At 41.3% G+C, this 25,732-nt stretch overlaps 3 long non-coding RNA genes across 4 annotated transcripts; 2 read left to right on the forward strand and 1 right to left on the reverse strand.

Annotated features, from left to right (window-relative positions):
• The first annotated feature begins 628 nt into the window (after positions 1–628).
• Positions 629–2,000, forward strand: LOC129599003 (uncharacterized). Its single transcript, XR_008691854.1, has 2 exons — positions 629–1,278; positions 1,536–2,000. It is a non-coding gene; the product is annotated as an uncharacterized LOC129599003 (long non-coding RNA).
• A 4,565-nt stretch (positions 2,001–6,565) lies between these two features.
• Positions 6,566–8,347, reverse strand: LOC129601504 (uncharacterized). Its single transcript, XR_008692236.1, has 3 exons — positions 7,860–8,347; positions 7,169–7,635; positions 6,566–7,100 (listed from the first exon to the last, which is right to left on the reverse strand). It is a non-coding gene; the product is annotated as an uncharacterized LOC129601504 (long non-coding RNA).
• Positions 7,561–10,003, forward strand: LOC129601423 (uncharacterized). Of its 2 annotated transcripts, XR_008692233.1 has the most exons (4): positions 7,561–7,621; positions 8,790–9,118; positions 9,280–9,569; positions 9,834–10,003. It is a non-coding gene; the product is annotated as an uncharacterized LOC129601423 (long non-coding RNA). The 2 variants fall into 2 exon arrangements; XR_008692230.1 differs by lacking the exon at positions 7,561–7,621 and having other exon boundaries at positions 8,666–9,118.
• Positions 10,004–25,732: the final 15,729 nt, after the last annotated feature.

A 25,732-nucleotide genomic window follows, 5' to 3' on the forward strand; every position in this document is an offset into this window, starting at 1 on the left:
CGGTTGCCATACAGCTGCTCAAACATCATGATTCTGCTGTTATCGAGGTTACTACCCATTTTGCGTTGTGCCAAAGGACGTTTTGAAATTTTATTGCAAAGTTACATATTCTGAAAATGGGTAACTACATCAAAGCTTAATTTTCATTTATTATATTTGTCGCCATTACTATTAGAATTATTACATGATTAGAATTAGCGCTTTTTCTATTCTAGACCTTAAGTTAGTCTATAATTATGATTCTAAAAAAACGTTTCCAATATAGTTCTACTTAGTTCCGTAACAAAAACCGGTTTTGATGTTTTTCTTTATATATGCATAGACTTCATTTAATTTAAAATTAGCATTTTACTGACAATCATAAAATTAAAATATCGCTGCATCATTTTTTATATAATGCTGCAGTACAATTCGATTTTAGCGAAGCGGGAAGATGGAAAAAGCTGTTCGTGTTTGTACTATAAAACGGAAATTGGAAGATTAACGTATTTGTATTGTTAAGCGGAAATTTAACGTTGAAGACTCTGCTTTGCTGGCAAATGTCCAGAAATGGCTGAGTAGGCCACTATTAATAATATTGCACTCTGTAGTCGTCGATCGAATAAACAACCATGTGTGTAGATTTCACGTTTGTGATCAAGGTGTAGCGCACCTGTATAAATGATTAACGACTTAGTTATGCTGCTTTGGAGTTCCTTCAAAAAATCTTTCCAATGCCTAATTTTGCATGCCAATAAATTCCATTCACCCATGGCCAAAAAGTGCTGTAACTTCTTCACTGAAGAAACCGTATTCACTTGATTGCCATGCGCTGTATTATGTTCAAATCGGCATGTGTATAATTATCGTTTATTTAGTTCGTCCGCCAAAACCCTTACCTACCACGTTTCTCGCATTGATGAACAAATTATTCGATTTTTTTCATAGTAATGATTACCGGCGCGTTTAACTTATGCGGCACACTTGTATGTGCATAATTAACGCTTCTGCTGGAGCGGCGCGTGGTGGAAATATGTTTTCTGTGTAGTCATGATCACATTTCGCCCGCAAGGTATTTGTGGAGGTAAACCGTATAAAGGCCCGGTTGACTCTGCGGACTAAGTTATTGCATATCATTGAACGGATTATTAATCGATCGCGTGCTACTTCAATAAACATTTTTAGCAGACGTGTTGGTGACCTTTCTTCATTTCCTCTGTTCCGCTAAATAATTCAGAATGAAGCTTTTAGCCATTGTTTTTGGAATAATCTTCGTGATTTGCGCCTTGACTCAGTCAGGTAATCTATTTTTACCTCTCACATTACTTACTTCCATATTAAGTGTACTGACGTGTTTCTGTAGTTAACATTAAACGATGGTACATCACTTAAATTAGTGTACGTAACAATTTATCACTAGCATAAACAAAATCATTTTTACTCTGCCTAATTGATTTGTCTCAGCGGAGTTACTGGAAATCTATTAGTACTTCTCTGCAGGATATTAGGAATTTCCGTTATGTACAAGTTATAATGCCTTATGTTCTTTTTTATAGCCTTGGCGCAAGGTGACATCTGGATTGGTGGTGGTGGATCCGGACCTGGAGGTGTCATATTTATGGCAAAAAATCCGCAGCCGAAGGACTTCCCATCGCTTCTCCAGGCTTTAAGAAAATAAACCCAATCGCTAACCGCACCGCTTTGCCGCGACAACATGACAAAAAGACGGATTCAAAACGTTTCTTGGGTTCTCATAACATTCATCATTTTACCGTGAACTGCTTTTATGCTTTTTGGCGTGCACACCCCATGACACTGTTCGATCGCTGTTCTGCGCTAGTTTGTTGACTTGACCACGCCCGCACCAGCGTGGCTGTCAAGTATACCTACAGATGCTGTTGTTTTAAACAGTCATGCGACTACTGAGCATTTTGTATAAACTTTTTTGTCCTTTCTTAAAACAAAAAATGTTTGTAATTCGCAGTTAACACCGGCAGGCTATTAAACTTCAGAACGATAAACTACTTCATAGCTTACTGGTAGTCAAACATTGCTCTTACCTTGATGAAATGTCAGTTTTTACCAGAATGCCAGATTGTGTGGTTTTATTGTCACCATAACTTGGGAAACTTTGCATTATTTTACACGTTACAGTAAAATAGCATTCGACGTACAAAAACACGGTGACAACTTTACGATACTGGTCAAACCCTGTATTCAAGAAAGCAGGCAACAGCTGCATTCACCGCGTGTAGTTGTCATATACTCGTATATATGTCAGCGATACAACTTTTAATAGTTTCTCTTTCAAATTTTCCTATTCCTGTTTTAGATATCGATACTATAAACACGAGCTCTTTAAATTTAATGATTGTGTGTACGTTTTTTCAGTGAAAAAACTTGGTAAACAATGCTTTTGAAGTTTTTTAACCTTGGAGAGAGCTCGTTGGGCTCGAGTGCCCATAGTTTTACCATGCAAGAAAGGTCAACAATTGAGAACTCTTCTTGCATTTTGCCTTCCAGTGACTGCAGCTGCAGATGTGCTAATCATAAAATTAATATCGTCCAGTGACGCATATAGGTAGTTATATTCGTACCGTATGTTTACAATAGCGCGCTAAAAAGTGTGGTCGTAAAAGGTTACATAAACAAAATTCTTATGTCGTGCACGTCCGTTAACTGCGCAGACCGGATACCGATAGGTATTTGCATTTAAACAGGCGCCAACATTTCCTGAAACCGGTAGCCACCAAATGTCACCTAGACAGCGTTCCTTCCATTGTCTGGGTGACTTTCGGTGGCCACCAAGTTGGCACTGTCAGATATTCTACCCTACTCTAAGAAAGGCACGAGAAATACAACTTGTCACACGCGCGTGTGTGCATCTTTAAAATATATGTCTGTAAAAGACATCATTGTACAGGCTACACTTCGTACCTGCAGTAAAAGACTTGGTCGGATGTAGAGTACTCGTACTACGTAGGTACCTGGAAAAATGTTAAGAAAAACCCGCACGTTGGCTGAGAAGAAACCGGTTGTAACTGTTGCGCTGCTTACTCATGCTGGTTTGTTAGCGGCATCTGTGTTCACTTCCGAGGTTGGGATGTACAAGTATTCGTCTACGTACAATGTGCCTGCATGAAAGCGGTGAATACACAAAAGGAACGGCACTGAAAGGAATCACTATCGACCAGTGGCTCGCGTATGATAGGCAGTTCCGGTTAGCTGTCTGTCGAAATCCGAACGATGTCATGCAATGGTCACACAGAAACGATGATGCATATACCGAGTACTTGCTGCAACCACTTGGGCATGACGCTGGTCAACCCACAGGCGGTGTAAGCAGAAATACTACGGTTCAGTGCTACAACTGCTGGGAATTCGGACACATCAGGCCTGAATGTCCGACGTTGCATAGTAACACCAGCAATCGTCGTTCTTCATGGGTTGGGCAGTCGTTTCTCAGTCCCCCGCTGGAAGCGGGGGAGCAAAAGTTGACGAAGTCTGCCACCTCTGGAACAAAGGTCACTGCACAGCCGGTCTGTTCTGCCGATATGGTCGCCAACACCGATGTACCAGCTGTGGTCAACGTGAACACCGCGACTTCCAGTGCAAATCAAGAGCCAGTAACAGTTCCCAGTAATATCATTACTCCGTTGAAAGCTGAAGCTTTTGCAAACTATCTTCGTGAACACCCAGATCAGGATTATGTTTCATATATTTTGTGTATTTTGCGTTATGGTGCTGATATCGGATACCGTGGTCCAATTCGGAGCATTTCTACGCCTAATGCCGCATCTGCACGCATGTATTCCGATCACTTGCAGGCGCAGATTAATGCGGAAGTATCTTTATCGCATTCAGTACAGTAGGTCCTTTCTCTAACCCGCCATTTCCAGTACTTCTAGTTAATTCGCTGGGCGTAAGACCAAAACCGGATGGGAAATTTCGTATACTGATGGACATGTCCCGGCCAGCTGGTGAAAGCGTCAATGATTATATCAGCAAGGATGATTACTCTCTAGCATTCTGCAGTGTAGATGACGCCGTTCGCATGCTTATTAAACTGGGCACAGGAGCTTTAATGGCTTATTTATTTGATTTGCAGCATGCTTTCCGACTTGTTCCGGTAAGACCTGCCGACTGGCATTTATTAGGCTATCAGTGCGACGGGTTGTACTACAGACTGTACTTCGATATCGTACTTCCTTTCGGTTCTCCCTCCTCTCCATTTCTATTCTGTCTAATATCGAATGCGGTACATTGGATATTCGTACATATAAACGGGCATGTTTTTATGCTACATTACGTTGACGACTTTTTTATCGCAACGTCGGCTGATCATCTCCTCTGCATGTCACTTATGAATAAATTTCCTGAATTGTGCGCAATTCTCGGTGTCCCATTAGCTGATAAAAAAACTGAAGGCCCGTCTACAACGCTTAACGGGATGTAACTGTTTACAACATGCCAATTTTATTGACAACTTTGAGAATTTGTTGTGCGCCTTTGGTTGGTCTGTTCTCGAAGTGCAAAGATTCATTAGAAACCTTATAAATTGCACTTTTTAACATATAAGTTTTAAAATGAAGCCTAAAAGTGCAAACGGGATATAAAATATTAAGTTGTATGTGCCCCAAAAACTACGCTGAAGCACCCAATGGGGCAACTTCAAGTTTGCTGTTTCTAAATATAACGTATAATTTTTTTACATATTGATTTATTTGGAAAAATCTTATGTAAAAATAGTAAAGATATAAATTTTAAACATGAAACTAATTCCCTAACTGAGAAAACCACTGAGCGTTGGAATTCGAATTGACTCCAAAACCAAAAAACCCAGTATGTAAAATAATTTTGTCTTCCAACGGTACCAAGAACAGCCAATTCCATTGCGGCAATGGATTACAAGGCGCGTAGAACTGTCCAAACTTTAATTCTAGTAAATATGGGTTTTGTTTTCGAAAATGGTCCTCTGCATCGGCGCAGAAAGTAAACATACCACCACGCTACCTGCAGGCTGCATATAGCGTTCATCAAATCGCAGTCTGCGCGCGGTAGCAGCGCAACGCAGACACGCAGCCCGCGTGCGGTTGTTTGCGGTTCGGTTTGAGAGGAGATGGCAGTTAAGTGAATCGAACGTACTGCTGGACCCGAGCGTCGTTTTAGACCCACGGTACCTTTTGATCTTTTACACAGTTGTGCTTTTATTTGGATCTTCGATTTTCGAAAAAACATCCATTTTAAAGAGCATTTTTTTCTACCTGGGAAACTGTAGCTATTGTAACTCCTCTGAAAATGAAGGCAAAACAATTACCTCGCCTTAAGTGTCTTGGCATTGTGCTTGGTTCTGTTTCGCAGACACTCAGTCTACCGCACGGGAAACTAGCTGATATAATAGCTCTTCTTAATACCTGGAAATTTAAAAGTGTGTGCAACCGTACAGAATTGCAAAGTCTAATTGGATCTCTCATGTTTGCATCGAAGTGTGTGCCGGTTGGTCGTCTGTTTACGAGGAGGCTTATTGCACAACTGTCAGTGGTAAAAAATTTAACTGAAAATAAGATCAGTCTCGACGACGATTTTCAAGGGGATATCGACTGGTGGCTTGAACTTCTTCCAAAGTGGAATGGTACAGCTAAATTTCTCGAACCAGATTGGACTCGTTGCGATACAATCCAGCTGTACACCGATGCATCAGCTACTATCGGTTGTGCCGGATATTTTAATGGCGCTTGGTTTCAGTATCGCTGGCCAGCTTATATATTGGATGCAGAACTATCAATAGAGTGCCTTGAGATGATTCCCATACTTGCTGCACTAACACTATGGGAATCAAAGTTGTGCAGGCGAAAAGTAATTTTTCACTGCGATAATCTCGGCGCCTCTCAAGCCTGGGAAAACTATACATCTTGTAGCAGAATTGTCCTCGAAATAATGCGTCGGATGGTGGCTATCGCAGCTCAACTTAATTTTTCTATTACTATTAAGCATATATCTGGTATTAACAATAGCATTGCTGATTCTTAATGACGGTTTTAGATGAAACCTTTTTTGCCAGCCTTGTGCCAAACGCAGATTCATTACAGCTAAATGTACCGGAAAGTCTACTGATCGATCTGCTAAATTGTCATGCGCTTCATCGCTAGATTGCCTTGATAAAACAGTCAACAGACTACGATTTCATCATATTGCGCTACCTTCTAGAAAAACCTGTGGAAGTGGCATGAATAAATTTACCGATTTCTGCCAGCTGTAACAGTTATCTCCGTTAAATATCACTCAATCAACAATATTGCGGTATTTGGCTTTTTCTGTTTGAAAGTGGTATTTCTTATTCTTCTGTCAAAGTTTACTTATCAGCGGTTTACAATTCGCTTAAAAAAACGGTTCAACTTTCGACTTTAGCTCCCTAGTATTTCTCAGTGTCTTCTCGGTTTTAAGCGTCTACAAGGCGTAATTACGGACAGCAGATTGCCAATTACCATTGATCACATGCGCGTTATCAAGTCAAATATCGATCGATCGGCGGTTTTATCAGTGCACGAAAAACATTCATATTGGAGCATGTTTAAATTGTGTTTCTTACAGCATGTTTACATTACATTGATTAATAGAAAATTATTATCTCTTGAGAGATGATTACACGTTGCGCCCGTTCCAACTCAAAAAGAAAGACTACTCAAAAAGAGATCATATTGTCGCAACTTTGCTGTCAATGGTTTAAGAGCTCTGCTGTTCTGGAACAGGCAAGAGAAGATTTACTAAGCGTATACAAATTATAAGCGGCACTTGACCTTTAAGTTAATTTAAGGTGTTTTTAAGCGCTGCATTTTAACGACAGCAAAAACATGAGGACGCATCTTATGGGACAAAAACACACATGGTACAATTGGTATGTACCATAAATTCAATGGAAGCCGTCTTGGCGAGAAACAGTGGATCAAATCCGGAGTCAACAAAACCGGTAATGGTCCGGAATGGCGGTACCCAAAGCGACCCGGCCGCTAAACGCGAACTAATATTTGCGTTCATCAAACTGGTTGCAAAATATGTGTAGAAGAGCCACTGCAGGAGCAAGAATTTAGCGCTGTGGTAGGTCTTGGGCGTCGAGATGTCATCTGGTCAGAATAAAAAGAAGTTCAAAATACGAAATTTATAATCATCTGATAAGGCCAAAAATGTTGACCTTGGTTGAAGAAGCCACTAACGACGTCGTGAAGGCTTCGAGAAATTACATTGACATTCTGCAAAGATTTCAGGCTGTGGGTAGCAGAACTGCGCATAACTGGTGTTCGTTTTCCATGATCATCTTCACCCACCGTACGAACAAAAATTAGAACCAAAAAAACGCAGAGCGACATCAGCAAGAGTTCCAGCCACAAGTACGTCAAGGCTTTGTAAAATAAAGCGTCAATGACTGAATTAGCTGCAACCGCGGAATCCACCAGCCAGCGCTTGTGGATGGCAATATCGCAACTGCGTAACAGAAATCCTGTTATCAGTTCGAAACGACGGACACGCGCTGGCGTAGCGGTCAAGGGACAAAGGCTCATATCGACATTGCCAGCTAAAAACTCGGCTGGCGCTCCTTCGTAGTCAGTTCCATAAGTAGTGAATTTTGTTGGAGCAGCAGTGACAGGTAACATAAGCAATCTTAAATAAAAGCAAAGATGATAAATTTTACAACAATTAATGATATACAGAGTCATATAGGTATGAATAACGTCATATAGGTATGAATAACAATTATAGCAGTTTATCCTTAGGGATACTATCACCTAGTCTGCATCGAGCCATTAATACATTTCACAACAGACTGCCATTCGATAATCGTTTTCGTATCCTACATTTTAGGAGCGTGCAAAATAGTTGCTCACCGCAGTCCTATGGTTTTCCTATTAACTGCAAAACTTTATAGATATTCCACAGAAGCACCCTGAACCATGCGGGTTTTCGAAGTTCCATGGGGGGTTATCCGAGACAGCGACGGTAAACCATGTACTGGAATTCAGCACCCCGAAATCTTCGCTACCACGTTTTCCCACCTCCGATTGCGACTGATTATTGCAGATAGTGAGCGATAGCTCGTCGCAGGCTCTGTGCAGCTTTTGATAACTATTTTCCATCCGAAAATGGAAATAACGTTATCAAAAATTAAAAACTACAAAAACAGGGCTGATCTGAGCGATAATCAGTCAAGTTAGTATCGCATCATGGTTGCTTTAGGGAGTATGTATGCTGCGCAAGTCAACATACTTAAGAAGTACTTAAACTGACCATTAATCTGCCCTCTGTGCTAGCAAATAAAGTATGCCACATGAAGATCTTTGGGGAAACTTGCAGTCGCTAGCGCCCCATCGCTGTCTGCCAACATATGTAGACTTGTTTTATCACCTTTTCCTCGCCTGTTGTTTCAGATGCACACTATTGCACTCGAGTTGCATTCGCCAACAGTTACTGTCGTACGAGTATGTGTTCACAAATTTGGCGTCCGTATTATACGTACGCGCGAAGTACGCATTGTATGGAAAGTATGCAGAAAGATTATTAATTTTTCATTTTTTCATTTCGATTCTGCTCCAGTTGTAGCCGAAGGGGCGATTTGGTGCAGAACCTTAAATTAGAGACGAGTCACTGAGTCAACTGTCTGACCATAAACTTTAAACTAGAGTACACAGAGAGGGCGTGCAGGTATATCTTTACTTTAACGTCCTGCCAACGAATCTTCGGGCATGTCCGAAATCGGCCCCGAAAAATTTATTTGTGCAAAACAATTGCGAAGAAAACTTGTGAATAAACCTTTTTAGTGGTTAATTTTTAGCGGAATCCTTTCGTCGAATATTTTACCCGGTTTCGTGCAGAATCGCTGATGTTCCGTTGTACAAGAAACTGAGGGAAGTATAAGCAATATAATTCCTGTTCGAAGCGGTCGAGGTTTCAGTTTCTTACAGGCGCTGTAATTGTTGTCGTACATATTACATAGCAACTTCCACAGCGTCATGTTAGCTGTTTGTGTTGCCATTAAAATATCGGCTGCTCGAGGTAGAAGCTTTGTCGACTTGGCGTCGATTGGAATCATACAATCGCACAAGGACGGGTAGCAGACTAGCAGGAAGTGGAAAATCGGCGTTGGGAGGTAAATAATACAGCTTTGACCGTCATTTTTATTGAATCATTATGCTGCTGTCGGCTTTTTGGTTTTCACATATTTAAGAAGTTACCACTGCCCATAAATATGACGTAAAGTACTACAAGTACATTCCGAAAATCAAGTACTTACTACGTACAACGTAGTAGATAATCAAGAAAATCAACCAGGAACGATCGATGGAAATGTTTTACGGTATGCTCTGCTTTTGCCGACCTCCATGAAGAACACGACTGCAGCCATAAAAAGCATTCCCAAAACCGTATAAATCGTGGTTAACAGAACCGGCATACGAATCTGAGCGACCCGTTTTTTGTTACGCTGGGATTCAGGAATGTACGGCACACTGTACGCAGAATAAAGCTGATCGAAATGGAGATCTACGATGCGCTGCAAGTTGCCGGTTTTAGCTAGTCGAACTACCCTGCAAATAAATTGGGTAAGTATCTGTATTTTGAAGAACAGAGTACAAAATGAACTATCGCCATATTGGCACAGAAAAGTTAAAAGCGCGGCGCATTCGATACCAGTATAATCACTTTTATTACTAGTATTGTACATGTCGGTTACTAAATTAAATTAATTCAAATTGTACAGTTAATGATGAAATAAGAAAGTAAAGATTACATTGTCCTACATGTCATCAATTTTAGAAGATAGCGATGACTGGTTTGGAAGCTGGTAGAAGGCAATATAGTTGTAGAAAGGTGCCTTAACCGCGGTGACAAAGCCTGCTTTCCGGAACAGCGGTGTTTCGTCCATGCTGAAAATAGCCACCTTATCGTACTCTGAAACTGATGCAGCGTATTCAAGGAACAAGGCCAAAGAGCTTCCGGAATCATATTGTCGCATCTTTGGAGTCAACGGTTTTAACACCCGGCTGTTCTAAAATGTACACTCATGCTAAGACTAAACACAGTATTAGGTCCATGAAAATTATTTTGGTTGGGTTACTATGATACGTACACAGTGTACAAACCCATTATTATCATAAAAACGAATGAAATGAATACAAAAATATGCCAACAAAGAGGAACCAACCATAAATTCAATAGACGCGGTTTTTGCGAGAAACAGTGGATCGAAACCGGAGTGTACGAAGCCGGTAACGGTCTGGAAGGGCGCTACCAAAATCGATCCCGTTAAACTCGAGCTAACATTGGCGTTCATCAAAGTGATGGCGAAGTACGTGTAGAACAGCCATTGCAGGACGACTAATTTCGCTCCATGGTACGTTTTGGGTGTCGCAATGTCACCTGTACGTATAATATAGAATTAACGTTCAAAACATGCAAGGTCACAACGATGTGGTAGAATCAAAGCCAGAGGTGACCTTGATTGAAGAAACCGGTGACAATGTCGTGCAGACTCCGAAGAACGACGTTGACATGGCGCGCAGAAGCCTGGCTTTTGCAGGAAGAACAAGACTTCGATGTATGTTTTTCTTGTGTAGTATGAAGATCACCAGCTGTTCGCACAAAAATCAAGACCAGGAAAGCGCAGAGCGTCGTCAACAGTAGTCCCAGCCACGAATCGCTCATGGCTTGATAAAGTAAGCCATTGATGATTGAATCAGCTGCAATTCCTGAATCCACTAGCCAACGCTCATGGATAGCAATATGGCAGTTTCGTAAGAGATAGCCAGTAATCAATTGGAAGTGGCGGACACGAGCGGGCGTGGCGGCCAAGGGACAAATGCTCATGTCAGCGTTTCCCGTTAGTAAATCGGCTGGTGCTCCCTCGTATTTAATTCCATCAGCGGTGGTAAATTTTGTAAGAGGAGGAGTAACCGGTGACAGCAAAAACCTTTGCAGAAATTGAAAGTGAGGGTGATTTAGGAAATTATTTGACATGCTTTCGAAAATTACAGTAATCGTAAGTTTATACAGATAGTAAAGTATCATGAATTACTAATTGACCAGTGCATATATTTCATCATGTAACGCGCTGTCACGTGGACTGTGACATGATCAGCTGTAGAACCATGATGTGGGCTAGCAATCTACCGTAGTTCTACACATCCTAGAACGGGTCCCCACCAAAAGAAAACTAGTTCTTCTGTTATCTGTATTGGTCAATTCGTAGCAAACTAGTTCTTCTGTGATCTGTATTGGTCAAACACATATTTATAGTTTTCAGCTATTAAATGTATTGTGCTTTTGTAAGGATAGCGCGGGCCAGATACTTATGCATGCAATATTAGACGTTCAGTCAATACATGTATTACGTATATACAGAACAATCTATGTAATACAAACCTTCAACTTTTTACTTGATTAAAAAAGACATTAATTTAAGGCAAAACAGTAAAAACTTAAAATGAACTCTCTTTAAACCTGTCTTTGAAGGTCTTAAGACATCGAATACATATGTTTGTGCATTTTTTTCTGAGCTCATTACCGTAATCCAAGCCTTTTCCCGATTAACCGTAAAACTGTTATGGATATTCCACAGAAACACCCGGAACCAGGTGGACTTTCGAAATTCCATGGTGGATTATCTGACACAGCGACCGTAAATAAGACACTGGAATTGTAAGCCATAAAATCTTCATTATCAGTTTCTGCCGTTCCAGATTGCGAGTGATCACTACATAGAATCAGTGAAAGCTCTTTACAGGTTCTGTATAACTTTTGATAACTGCTTTCCATCGGGCGGTCAGTGGTGGAACTGCGTCAAATTCGGCCAAACTAGAGCAAACTTACGGTTGTTTTGACTGTTAGTGTGAACTGTAAAGTTAAAATCGCGCAAGTGTCTGCGCCGAATCGGGGTGAAACAAACATTTTAGATCATGAAACAGTCAGAAAGTCGGCGTCAACATGTTGAGGTCAATTTGCAACTTTCATATGCAAATATTTATGAAGTGCTGCGTGAGCTCCACAAAGCATTGTGCGGCATAGGAATCATGAAAGTCGATACTCGGTGCATCACTATCCCCTGGGAACCCCAAAGGTCATTCATTACTGATCTGCATAAATATGGAGCAAGACAAAATAAATTAAGTTATCGGTACATTTACTATCCGTAAATACTTAGCCTAACCAGGACAAACGAGCAAAATCGTATATACGATCATATGTGACGAAGCCGTACTATGGCAAGCCCGAGTGGACTAAAGATACTAGTACTTTGTAGTGAAAATGTTAAACCGACTCGTTTTGCTAAAGCCTATACTGTACTTCACACTTTTTTAGGTACTAGCGGCAAAGGTAACAACGGCGATTGACAACGGCACAGAATGCCGCATTTTACAGCAAATCATTCACAACTTCGTTGCCAAGACCAGATGACGGTACCAAAGTTCATTTAGTGCCAAAGTCATCGCTTAACATGGTAGTTGATTTGCGCTTTGAGTGATTTCTCCTGTGCGCCCGTTTTGCTGCATAAACTTCTACCAACAGTACCATGCCAGAAAAGACAAGTAAATCAGCATGTAAAGCGTAGAATGCAAAACCGGCATTCTTATAGACGTTGTTCGCTGCTTGATTGGCGGATCAGCATGTAAAGCGTAGAATGCAAAACCGGCATTCTTATAGACGTTGTTCGCTGCTTGATTGGCGGATTCGAAAAGAACGGTACTCTGTACGCTGAATATAGCAGAGTCATATGTAGCTCAATCAATCGCTTTAAACTTCCTGATTTTGCCATCCAGATAACCCTAAATGGAACAGCAAAGGTTCGTAATTAGTAAACGTATTCTGTTCTCAGGAACTGTAAGTTAGACCAGAAGTATGCATAACCCCTTGTATTATTCGCTAGTTTGCTTAAGCTTACAAGTTGTTAATATGCGGGCTCAAAGGTGACCGCAGAGGCAGCTGGTACATTGCGACATGATTGTAGAACGGCGTACGAGCGGCCACAATAAACCCCGCTTTTTGCGGCAACGGGCGCATTGAACAACGCAATTTTCTCATCGGAAGAAAGCGATGCGACGTAATTGATAAAGAGTTCGAAAGAAGTTCCAGCATCGTATTGCCGCATTCGTGTCCGAAGCGGGCGCAGTGTTGCGCTATTCTACAGTATTTGCAGAATAGAGACGAATGGGTTAACAACAAACATGAATAATAACTGAAAAGGGCGTTCATAAAGGGGGTATTTTATAGGATGCATGTATATTGATGCCCCATGCTTTAAAGTTTAAGGGGAAACTTCGAACAGGTTTATTACACCAGATAATATTAACCAACAGCTTAGGGAACATTTTGATTATTAGTGCAGTACATACCATAAATTCGATAGATGCCGTTTTCGCCTGGAACATTGGATCAAACCCTGATTGTACAAAGCCCGTAACTGTGCGAAAGGGTGGTTCCAGAAACGATCCAGCCAGACTGGAACTAACGTTAGCGCCCATTAGATTGATTGCAAAGAAGGAGTACAGCAGCCATTGCACTACTGCCAGTTGTGCTCCGTGATAGTGCGGTATTTCGACGCCGCCTGTATTGCAAAAATTCGAACGGTTGCGCACTAAATTCTATTATTTCATTAATTTTTTGGTTTTCTCACCTTGACCAAAAAAGCTGCGAAATAAATCATACGCTGTGTCGAACAAAGCAATGATTTTCGAAAAGATCACGTTCTTCCAAAATTCACCAATCCATACGGCATTTGGCTTGCCAATGCTGCGCATAAACAGCAGGATGAAAAAAACACATATACCCGATAATAATAATCCCGGCCAAGAATCGCTCATTGCTTTGGAAAACAGGCCATTCAGGATGGAATTTCCCACAATCCCCGAATCGACCAACCACCGTTTGTGAATCTGAATTTCGTATTCCCGCAGGAAGAACCCGTTAATAAGTTCTAAATGACGTACCCGAGTTGTTGACGCAGCCAACGGAATAATACTCATGTTAACCTTCCCTGAAAGCAAATCCGCTGGCGCCCCATCGTATCTGGTCCCATCAGATGTAACAAAGGTTGTTACCGGTGCCGTAGCTGCCTTGAGAAGAAATCTGTTGATTTAAAACGAAATTGCTTAAATAGTTATAAAACTATTATTGTGACAACACTCACTGCAGTCCGAGCTTTTGACCTATCAGCGCTAACACAGCTATAGAAATCCCACAAAAACATCCGGAACCAGGCGGACTTTCAAAGTTCCACGGCGGATGGTCGGAAGCACTAATCGTGAGCACTTCCATGGTACCATTAAAGTTATCTACTGCCTTGCTATCTTCATCAGATCGAGGGTTGCACAGTGTTATAAACAGCGTTTCGCAAGCTCGATAGAGGCGCTGCTTTTCATCCATAGATTCACAAGTTCATTGCCTACTAGAAATATACATCTAGCACTTCACTGATTCAACACAAATTAGAAGAGGAACACAGGATTCCGGTATAAAATAAAAGCACGATCACGAAGTGACGAAGGTCAAGCTTTCTGTGCAGGCACACAGTGACAAGTATCCACTCTATTGTTTGCAGTAACGCAGGTGAACAGATATGTTTTATAGGGAAGCCTGGTTGGAGCGGAAACGTCCTACGCGGTGTACACGCTAGTTACTAATCAATCACTTTTAGTTTCAGGGTCGAAAACTGACATTTGAGCGTGACGTAGATCGTTTTAACAGGTTCTATCTAACTACTGCAGGATATACCACGTTTTAATTCTCTGTCTTTATAGGTACATAGTAGGTATGCACTCTCAACTGACAGGTACGAATAGTACTACCAATACCTATTTCTTTTTGTGAGAGCATAGTATGTCCCGCGAGGCTGGCTGCTTTATTGCTTCATTGCAGTAAAAATGCATTAATGCCCGAATTTTCGAGGTACATAATCTAACAGTTACTGTCGGTTAGCACAAAACAGGTACTCGAAATCGGAATACTTCTGCAGTATCATGATCAGATTCAGCATGTTCCGCCCGGTGTGTACGTTTATACTGCGTGAATTTCACGGTAGAACATAATATTATTATGCTCTTCGTTTCTTCAGCAAAACGATGCATAACGACGAATACGTTTCTGCTAACGCGTTTTATTTTGCAGTGCCTAGACGACGAGCGAAAAAACAAAAGGTTAACCTTTTAATAAGCAGCTGATGCTTGTTACTTTAGACAAATCATTTTAAAAATCACGTTTGCTGGGAGGATTTCTTTCTTTGCGCGAACTGTATCTCCAACGCTAATATAACGCCAGCAAAAACAAAAAAAGCAGATACAATATAAAAAGTAGAAAACAGTACAGGCAGTCTAATTGATGCAGTGCGATGCTTATTTGGCTTGGAATCGGGGAAATATGGCGCATCGTACGCCGAGTAAAGCATGTCCAAATGTACGCTGATGATACGCTTCAGACTGCCGGTTTTTGCCATTCGCATGACCCTAGTGCATTGCGGTTCGTTATTTACCAAGAAAAAACTGTAAAAGGAAATTTTAGGACCGGGTTATATCGTTTCTGTACTCAAAGATTTGCGGTTCCGATTCCGATACCCTGGTAAAACTAAAATAATTTTTTTTCTTACATGTAATTTATTTTAGGACTCAACGGTGATCGAAGTGGAAGTTGGTACATAGCGATGTAGTTGTAGAACTGCGATGCAACAGCAACAACAAATCCTGCTTTTTGATATAACGGCGTCTCATCCATGCTGAAAATGGCGATTCTTTCGGTCTGCGAAAGTTGCGCGGCGTAATCGAGAAACAGCGCTAAAGAGCTACCGGAATCATGCTGTCTGGCTCTAGGAGCTAATGGTTTCAACACGGTACTGTTCTGAAGCGAAAAATGCATACGAAATCAACTTTATTCACGCATGCTGCCAGCGCGTATATTTATGCCTTACCATAAATTCGATAGGAGCAGTTTTGGCAAGGAATAACGGATCAAACCCAGAGTGCACGAATCCTGTCACCGTCTGAAACGGCGGCACCAGAAACGATCCCGCCAGACTTGAACTAACGCTGGCATTCATCAAACTAATTGCAAAATAGGAATACAGTAGCCATTGCAGCACAGCAAGTTGCGCACCCGTGTAATACTTTGGCATACGGATTTCGTCTGAAAACATCAAAATTTGCAGTATTATTATCCAGATTTTATTTCCAAATTCGCGTTAACGGAAATTCATTTACCTTGATTAAAGAAATTAGAGATGATTACGGTCGCAGTGCGCACGAAAATCTTCCCAAATGACAGAATGCGGTTCGCAAAGGTCGTATGTCTGGTTTGCCGTGAAGCCGTGTATTTACTGTAAATTGATCCGGGTCTACCAACGGTTCGTACAAAAATCAGTGTAAGGAAAACGCATAAGGATGTCAGCAGCAATCCTGGCCACGAATTAGTCATGGCTTGGTGGAACAACCCGTTTATTATAGAATTGCCCACAATTCCAGAATCCACAAGCCATCGCTCATGGATGGAAAGGTGGTAGTCGCGTAGCAGAAAACCGGTAATGAGTTCAAAGTGACGTAAGCGTGTGGGCGTTGTGGCCAACGGACATGCACTCATTTGGACCTTTCCGGCTAGAAGGTCAGCTGGCGCTCCTTCAAACTTTGTTCCGTCCGGTGTAGTAAACTTCGTTAATGGTGGGACAGCGGGCATTAGGAATATCCTGTACAAATAAAACTGTAGCAAATGTGCAGACACTGACGATGTGCATACTTTAATGTCCTTAAAAGTTTATATCATCAACCGGAAACTGATAGAGTAAGCATTGTACATAATATACTCTGTACACAGAGCGTGTAATGTATTTGGTATCTGCTTTCACCATTTTCATACAGAAAATTATTTTGTACACGTCAAACAAAAATAACTATTTTAAAGCGGGACCAATATACCGTAAGTTTCTTCGGATCATAATGCCTAAACATTTTCATGGAAAGAACAGAGAAATGAGTGATCATGGGTGAATTAGCTTAGATCAAATGCTTTAATGCTTTACGATGGCTCAGAAATATTTCTTTTTGTACCATGAAAAAGTAGGTATGCAAAGTAATTTCAACATTTATCTTTGAAATCACTAGCATTAATTTTACAAATTTTTTTCGTACCGTACTCCAAGCTTTTTTCCGATAATTGCCAGTAACGCTATAGAAATACCACAGAAACATCCGGAACCGGGTGGGCTTTCGAAATTCCACGGAGCGTTATCAGATACACTGACCGTCAAGTACTGTGCAGAACTGGAATTTAGAAATTCCCGATTCGTAGTGGACTGACCATTACATACAGTCAACGACAAGGCTTTGCACGCTCTGTACAGTTTCTGATTGCTATCCATTGAGCTATACGTTCGTTTAGCTAACGTGAATGACCTATCGTACCAGGCTTTATCCTACTTTTATTTTGTGTTGACGCGGTCCGGGATGCGGCTTGTGAGATGTGACAGCTTGTCAATGTGTTTGTTTTATCATTACTTACTTTGACAGCAAACGGGCTACAAGACAGCCACAAAAATTTTCGGATAATACAATATCTTGCGTTTCAGAGAGTATTTGCTTTGGCTATCAGCTAAACACATATAAAGGGAAATATGCAGGTTTGTACTGGAACATGCCTAAAACGCTTCTCATCTCGTTACGCTAATGCAAGGCCAGGAATGCCAGGCATGCGTACGATAGGGGCTGGTCATGCCCGGGCACAGATATCGACCTCCGTTATACATTCTGAAATCTAGCTATCTGAAAACGTCGTAGCACACGTTTGGCGCATCATTTGTACTTCTATTTATTATCATCAGTCCAGGTGGTTTGCAATGGCTTAAACGATGACAGATATACATGACCTTTGTAGCACTTGTAAAATCGTAAATTTTTAAAGCTTTCATTGACGTTAGGAAACGTGCATCCCCGTAATGAAAGCTTTTCGCATTTCCTTGTGTTTGACACTACTGCCCTTTAGTCCTGTACCATAGTAGCACGCTGGATCAACGATTTCCAGCCCGTTGTTTAAATTTTAGTTCGATAATAAATGCTAAGCACCCTAGAAAAATAACCGTAAACAATAAATAAAACGTCGAATCGAGTGACCGCAAATTGATGGGGTAAGCTGTTCGAAATCCTGGCAGCGGTTTAACAGTAGGTGGCAAGGCATCATGCGCAATAAATGATATTGCCCGATGGAGATTAATTGTTCGTTTCGTGATTCCCGTAATGGCCAATCTCGTTATTCTGAAAAAACCGCTGTTATTCACAAAAAAATTAATTAAGGAAGGCGCATCAAGAAACTCCATCTTACGTGTCAGTGATGGGTGCATACAATGGTGAACCCAGAGGCAGCTGAAAAATAGACGGGAAATTTTGCAATCCCATTGGGGTGGCGGTTACGAAACCCTCTGATCGACAGTAAGTACTCTCCTCCATATCGCAGATAATTGCAAGCTTTTCTGTTTGGGACAGTTCTCGCGCATGCGCCGTAAATAATGTGACAACTGACCCGGAATCATAGAATTTGACCTTGGGGAGCACGGTTGAAAGACCAACGCTCTTCTGTATAATAAGTTTTACGATATAAATTTGTTGGGCTTTAAAGTAAAGAAATTATGAAATTTTCTCACCATGAGTAGTTCTTGTGAGCTGCTGGACTGCAGCAAAGGATAAAAGTCTGACTGGTCAAATTCGTGTACAGAACGGAAAGGAGGAATAAGCGGTGACCCGGTCAAACTGGAACTCAAATACGCATCCAGTATTGCGGCTGTTATCAATCCAAACAGTGACCACAGCAGAATGGTCGCAGATAATGCCGTGAAAATGGACCGTGGTACTAATACCCCTGCAAAGTGCGGTGCGCGCATACAGCTAAATTAGTTTTATCACGGCAGAGGAATTCAAAGGTTTTACCTTGCCCAAAAAAGCTACTAAACATTTCCAGGAAAGTCCGAAAAAATCCCTCCACAGCAACCGGAAGATTAGCACTTTTTTGTAACCGGAAACTCAGTAATTTCGTGAGCCAAAGAATTGTAAAAACAATTAAAACAGTAAAAGTTAACGTGGGCCATGATCGGTGCACAAAGAATGTCTCCAACACGCCCACAAGAATCGATTTGCTTTGTAAACTGGATTCCACCATCCAACGCTGGTGCACGGCAATGTAATATTCTCGCACACTGTAGGCTGGCACTAACAGAAAATGTTTCATGCGGTTCGCGTTGATAGCCAAAGGACACATGCTCATCATTGCGGTACCCAATAGCAGATCGGCAGGCGCACCGTCGTAAGAAATGTTATCTGGTGTCCGATACTTCGATAATGCGCCCGGTACGGCGGGAGTCAAATTTAATCTAACGAGACAATAAATTCATAATTAGTCGAGCATGGAAATCTAAAATATGAAAACGGCATGCTTAAACCGCTAATTTTTTTTTTGTATATGCATAATGCATTTGCACGAAAACCCGGTTGAAATGGAAATGAATTACCTGTAATTTAGTTTTGCAGCAACATAGCTGAGCAAGGTGATAGCGACTCCACAAAAGCAGCCCGATCCAACAGGACTTTCGTAGTTATATGGCGGATTGTCAGAGACACTAACTGTCAACACCAGCCGGTTGGGACCAGTTGCTTCCTTTGTTGGCAGCATCTCCGAACACACTGTCAAGCGCAACAACTGACATGCCAAATGCTCTCTAGGAGTGGCCGCGCTTTCCATATTAGAATGTTTGTAGCAGCGACGTGCTAAGAAATGTCAGATTATCTTTTAGTATACGTTTTTATAATATGCACATAAACGTAATTAACAAAGAAGTAGTTGAAATTAAGTAGTTCGGAGCTAAAGGTCCCAATCGAATTTGAATAGCCCGACTGGGAATGAAATACGACAAGTCGATTAACTGTACGTACAACACCGACAAACAGCTGCGTAACCAGGTGTCAATTGTGGCATTTGCATGCGGACACTAAAATGTATTTGCGCAGTGTCTAATGTGTAATGCTATAAAGCATAAAGTTTTGTACCTAAAAATCTCAATTTTGTTCTTATTGTACACATTTTGCTATTACTGTTACTATTTGCTTCAACTGGCAATAATAAGCAATCAGTATAGCAAAGCGGCGGCAAAACTGGCATCACTACTTCCTGATTGAAAATTTTCAAATATTAAAAACACCCATAAATAAACAACAGCGTTCCACCCATAGGTGAAAAAATAAATAATCAACACGGCCGTGTAGGTGTTCGAAGTCCAGCATTGTTAACAAGATTTGGTAGGATGTGCTTCCTCTGTTGTAACCTTTGATGCTTCGTCGGCCAACAAATTGAACCAGAACGCTTAAAGGCCTCACAAACTCTCAACCTTTTAACCGCAGATTAAAAGTAAAAACAGATTCAAGCATTCAGTATCGGGAAAAGCACGGCTCTTTCGTTTCGATATTTTGGCTAACTGGGCGATGCTTCAAGCTTTCTTTACCACTGCCATCCTGTTGCGCAGTAGGTGGTTTTGTCCCGTACTCCGTTCGTTAACCTTACTTACAAGTTGCAGTTGTACAAGTAACAAGTTACCGAACACTAGTCAATCAGTACCGCGTCATTCAACTAAAACGTTTAGTGACCTTGTTTGTGCACAAAGTTCTAAGCAGAAAGCTAAAAGCGCGCAACCAAACAGAATTAGAACAATGTAGATAGAAGACATCAAACTCGATATTCGAATGGATGCCATTTGGGGTCCCATTTTATGAGACCCATGTCCAGGAAGGAAAGGAACCTTATAGGCTAAATTAGCCATGTCAACATGTAGAGCAGCTAGATGCCTCAGATTTCCAGTTTTCGCCATCCAGATAATTCTTGTTAAAGGTCAGAGAAAAATAACATGATATTAATGCGCATGTACGAGAGTATGATCATTTAAATACAATATTTAACCATGCGCTGCATTGTGTTGCAAATAACAGCATTCTTACATATTATTAATGGTTTCGTCTAGGGGTGAATTGGTAGGCAGTTGATACAGCGCTACATAGCTATGGAAAGGGGACTCCACAGCAGCGATAAACCCGGCTTTTCTATACATTGGTGTTTCATAGTCGCCGAAGATCGCGATCTTTTCCGTTTTTGACAAGGAAACAGCGTAATCAATCCTGTCCGAGAAACTGTCGGCATCATACTGCATTAACTTTGAGGCTAGTGGTTTCAACGATGGACTATTCTAAAAGATCAAGAAATAAGGTCTCAGAAATTGCTGCGAATTCAACATTCCCGAATTCAAAAACAACCAGGTTCAAAATCCTATGCTAGACATCATCCTAGCTCGATATGGGCTACCTACACTGACTCGAAATAAATTAAATTAACACTGCCAGTTACATTAACGATTAGTTAATGTCGTCTTCCATGCCATCCACACATAGCGTTGTTACAGAAACTGAGGAAGCTGGTAACTGGAAACGCGCACCAGGTTTAACAACGGTGATCGCCGCACAAGAAAAGCGTTATTTTGGTTTAGTGCCACCAAAAAACAAAATGCAGCGGATGCGCGACGCGCGGGAGGACACAATATTATAATTGTTTCGATAGTAAAGTCAGTAGTTCAGAATGCGGAGCGCACAGTTCGAAGAAGGCGGCTAACAAAGATACCAGCGATGCCGTATGTGCAGAATGCCTGTAATTTGTACGTACGTCGTTATATACGTACGGTTTACCTATTCTTGTCTTGGGATTCTGATCGCTAATCTATCAGCAATTCTGAGTGGGGATTATGATTAGTATGAGTTTTTGGTTTTGGCCTCTTGAGTCTCGCAGTTTTGAGAGGGAGAGCCTGGATGCAGCGCGTGCAGTCTTCGGATGTGTTATCTGATCCTCAGTGACCTTCTTGTGGAGGATAACATCCAGATACTGGATGCGTGCGTACGGGTAGATCACCGTTAAGAGCAGATATTCCCGCTATACCGACTAAGTTGGTTGGTCATCTAGTACGAAAGTTGCACTACCTACTACGGAAATTGTAGTGCAACTTCCGTAGAAGTACTCGTATAGCATGTCACCAGCGTGCTGGACGGCGAACCGCGCGAATGACGGTCCTGTTTGAATGGTCGAGGCGACGAGCAGAAAGCAGAAGAAGCGTACCATTAACTTCACGTAACGACAACTAACGTCAACGTAACGTAACGTTAACTTCACTTCTTCGAGTCAATTAGCCATTAATAATTAGTTATTCCTCGTTTCTGCCTTGCGTGGCATTTATTATGTAGAAAAGCAGTTTGACGCCTTTACCTACCATAAATTCAATCGTTCCTGGTTTACCAAGAAAGAGCGGTTTGAATCCCGAATTAACGAAGCGATAACTGTTTGAAAGGGTGATACTAAGAACGACCTCGTCAAACTGGAATTCACACTGGCACACATTAGGCTTGTTACAAAATAAGAGTATAAAAACCATTGTAACAGCGCAAACCGGGCGGCATGACGGTGCTTTGGCATTTTGATGGCATCTACAAAAAGGTTAGCAAAGTAACCGATAATCATAATACCTTTAAGCAAACAGGTATCATAGTGAGGGAATCTCTTTTACTTGGTGCAATAATAATATTAAATCCCGGCGTGCGTTACCTTTACTAAAGAAACTGCTCAATCGCGTTGATAAAATATCCACCGAAGGCGGTAAATAAATTGTAACTACGGCCCACTACTGCATTTCTGGTGCGAAAGGAATGTATCGGAAGAATGACCTGTACTTTATTACTAGTACGCAAAACATTCAGCACGAAAAACACGCATAAGCCGGTTAGGAGCAATCCTGGCCAATAATCCACTAATGTCTTCCGAAACAGACCATCAGCGATCGAGCTGGCGACGCTTTCTGACTCTGTTAACCATCGCTCATGAATAAGAATATGATAGTCTCTCATTAGGACTCCCGTAATGAGCTCAAAATGGCGCACACGTGCTGGTGTCACTGATAAAGGGCAAATGCTGACATTGACTTTCCCCGCGAGCAGATCAGCTGGTGCACCGCTGTATTTAGTTCCGTCCGGTGTGGTGAATTTTGTTAACGGCGAAATGGCTGCGGATAGTATTAGCCTAGACAAAATTAAGTTGATAACCTTTGTTAAAACATTCTGCAGCAGGTAACATTCGTAGTACAGTTGGTATTATTACAAAAGTATATAATACATAGTTTTACAAAGCGTATTTCAGTTTTCAGTAACTTGTAAACAAAACTTCCTGTACCTCATTCTTAGCTTTTGCTGTATAAGAGCTAGTAACGTTATAGAAATTCCACAAAAGCATCCAGATCCAGGCGGGCTTTCGAAGTTCCAAGGAGGATTATCAGAAATGCTGACAGTAAGTACGTCAGCACTACTGCCGCCGAGGGCTGACCCATTGCGTGTGTCATTCACGGAGAAAATTGTCCGATCGCTGCATAATGTTAATGATAAAGATTCACATATCTGATGTAGCCGCGTGCTGGAGTCCATACTTCACGGATATGAAGTCTCGAGCGTTGCGTTATTTTGTTGTACAACATGAGAGATGGGTTTTTCTGTAATAATTATTGAATTTTAATGGTGAAGGATAGTTGAACGTCAATTATTGTGGATCTGAAGAGAGCGAGTAAGCGCATACGAAATTCAGCAATGTTTGTAGCAGTAGTTACACAAGTACCGCATCAGTGCATCACTGCTTATTTGAAGAAGAGCAAAACAGTGCGCAAGGGAATTCCAGAAGAGACTCTACGTACTACCGTCATCAGTGATAAATAAATGCAAGTTGTATGTCTCTTGGTTGAGTGCACAAACATCATCATAATTCCAAATAGAAGAAAAGCTGTTACAAAAAATAAATGAAGTCTATTTTATTGTAACCAGTCAGCTAGTGCGACAGGCTTTGCGCTTTTAGCATACGATGCAGCTGTAAAGTAAGCAGAAAAAGCCGTTGTTTCTATGGATCTTTTATTCCCTTGGGAAATATGGGATATGAAATTCATACCATTGTGTAAGTTTACCGTTTTCGGTGACCTTTTTCCTTTGTTAAAAACAATCAGTTCAAGCTCTGTACTATGAAAATAAAGCAAGCCAAATAAACCAGCCAGCATAAGTAACCCATGGAAAAGAATCCTGTAGCGGCGGTAATGGTGCTGGTTGCGTTGGTACGAAAGCATCCTTAATATTGAACATTCATACCGTGCTTTGAGCGAGGTAAAATCAACTGCGTAAACTGAAAACTCAAACGACAAAACAGGCATGAAACACGAAGTAGGAAGTCACTTGAGAAACTAAGCTCATGAACATTAGCAGCATTTTTACGATAATAAACTGCAATAAATTTCCTTTTGTATCGTCCTAACAAACAAAGTTAAATCAAAAAATCGTCTCTCTCATCGACCCCGACTAAATGGCGATCAAAATCTGAAAGACAACGTTTGACCAAACCGTCGTATCGCCGTATGCATGTGACCAGGTCAGGGAGTCCTGAGTCACCAGATTGGTCAGATTGAGTCACCAGGCCGCGTGATGACTTGTTGAGACAATATCTACTGCAGTTAATTAAGTATATCCTTCCGTCTTAATACAGTAAGCATTAACTTTACATTTACGCATCATCCTCTTTAAATACACATATACTTTCGCCGCGGTAACAAGTTGTATGACTATGCATTAGGTGCTATCAAATTTTTCTTTCTTCTACTTTTGCATTTCACAAGCTCCAATGCAAACATAAGCGCAGCAGCAGTCATGGAATATATCAGTAAGTAAAATGTTGAGCCTAGTGCCGTAGCAGTAATGGGGGTGGCTTTTTGTCGCTGCGGTAATGGAGCGGATGGTGGTGGGATGTTGCGCGTGATGAATGTTACTGCCGTGTGGATATTGACAATGCGTTTAATGGCTCCTGTGCGTGCTAGATGGGTTACCCTATCGGAGCAAAAATGAGCCGATTTTTTACTGTGCTTACTGTAAGCAGGGCGTTTACTTACACGTTCGTAATCGGTTCATACAGCGGCGATCCCATTGGCAGCTGGAACATGGTCACAAAGTTGTACAATCCCATTCTGGTAGCAGTGACAAAGTTCTCTACTTGACAGTAGGCACTCTCATGCATGGCACAGATAACGGCGACACGCTCACCGTACTCCGAAATTGCACGGGCGTGAGCGGCAAACTGTTGTACGCTGCTACCGGAATCGTAGGTTCTTACTCTAGGAAGCATTTCTCGAAGGCCCATACTGTTCTACGATAAAAAAAACTTCGCCAAACATGTAGCAATATTCTGAAAACAGCATAAAACAACCTACCGGTTTAAAGGCATGCAAACGTATTGCTGATATCAACTACACACGTATTTGTGCATGTTCCGAAATCTTGTTTCAGAAAACTGTGTAGTAATTAAATGCTATTACAATTTTAAAGAGGATCCTATTACTGAATATGTTTACCATGAGAGCAGGTTGCGAACTGCCAAACTGTAATAACGGATAAAACTTGGAATTCAAGAATTCAGTAACCGATCGAAACGGCGGGACGAGCTCAGTTGCCGTTAAATTCGAGCTCAAGAAAGCATTCATGACGGTAACAGCCAACAGACAGTAAAGAAGCCACACGATGATTGACAAATAGCTCCCAAGAAACTGTTGCGGTTGATCAATGTCAGCTGCAAATGAAGAAAAATCGAAATTTAGATATGTATTTTATACACCTGAATCCAAACCGTTCTAAAACAACTGCTT

The sequence above is a fragment of the Paramacrobiotus metropolitanus genome, unplaced genomic scaffold (assembly GCF_019649055.1).
Source record: "Paramacrobiotus metropolitanus isolate TYO unplaced genomic scaffold, Prichtersi_v1.0 Parri_scaffold0000001, whole genome shotgun sequence".
NCBI classification, from domain to species: domain Eukaryota; kingdom Metazoa; phylum Tardigrada; class Eutardigrada; order Parachela; family Macrobiotidae; genus Paramacrobiotus; species Paramacrobiotus metropolitanus.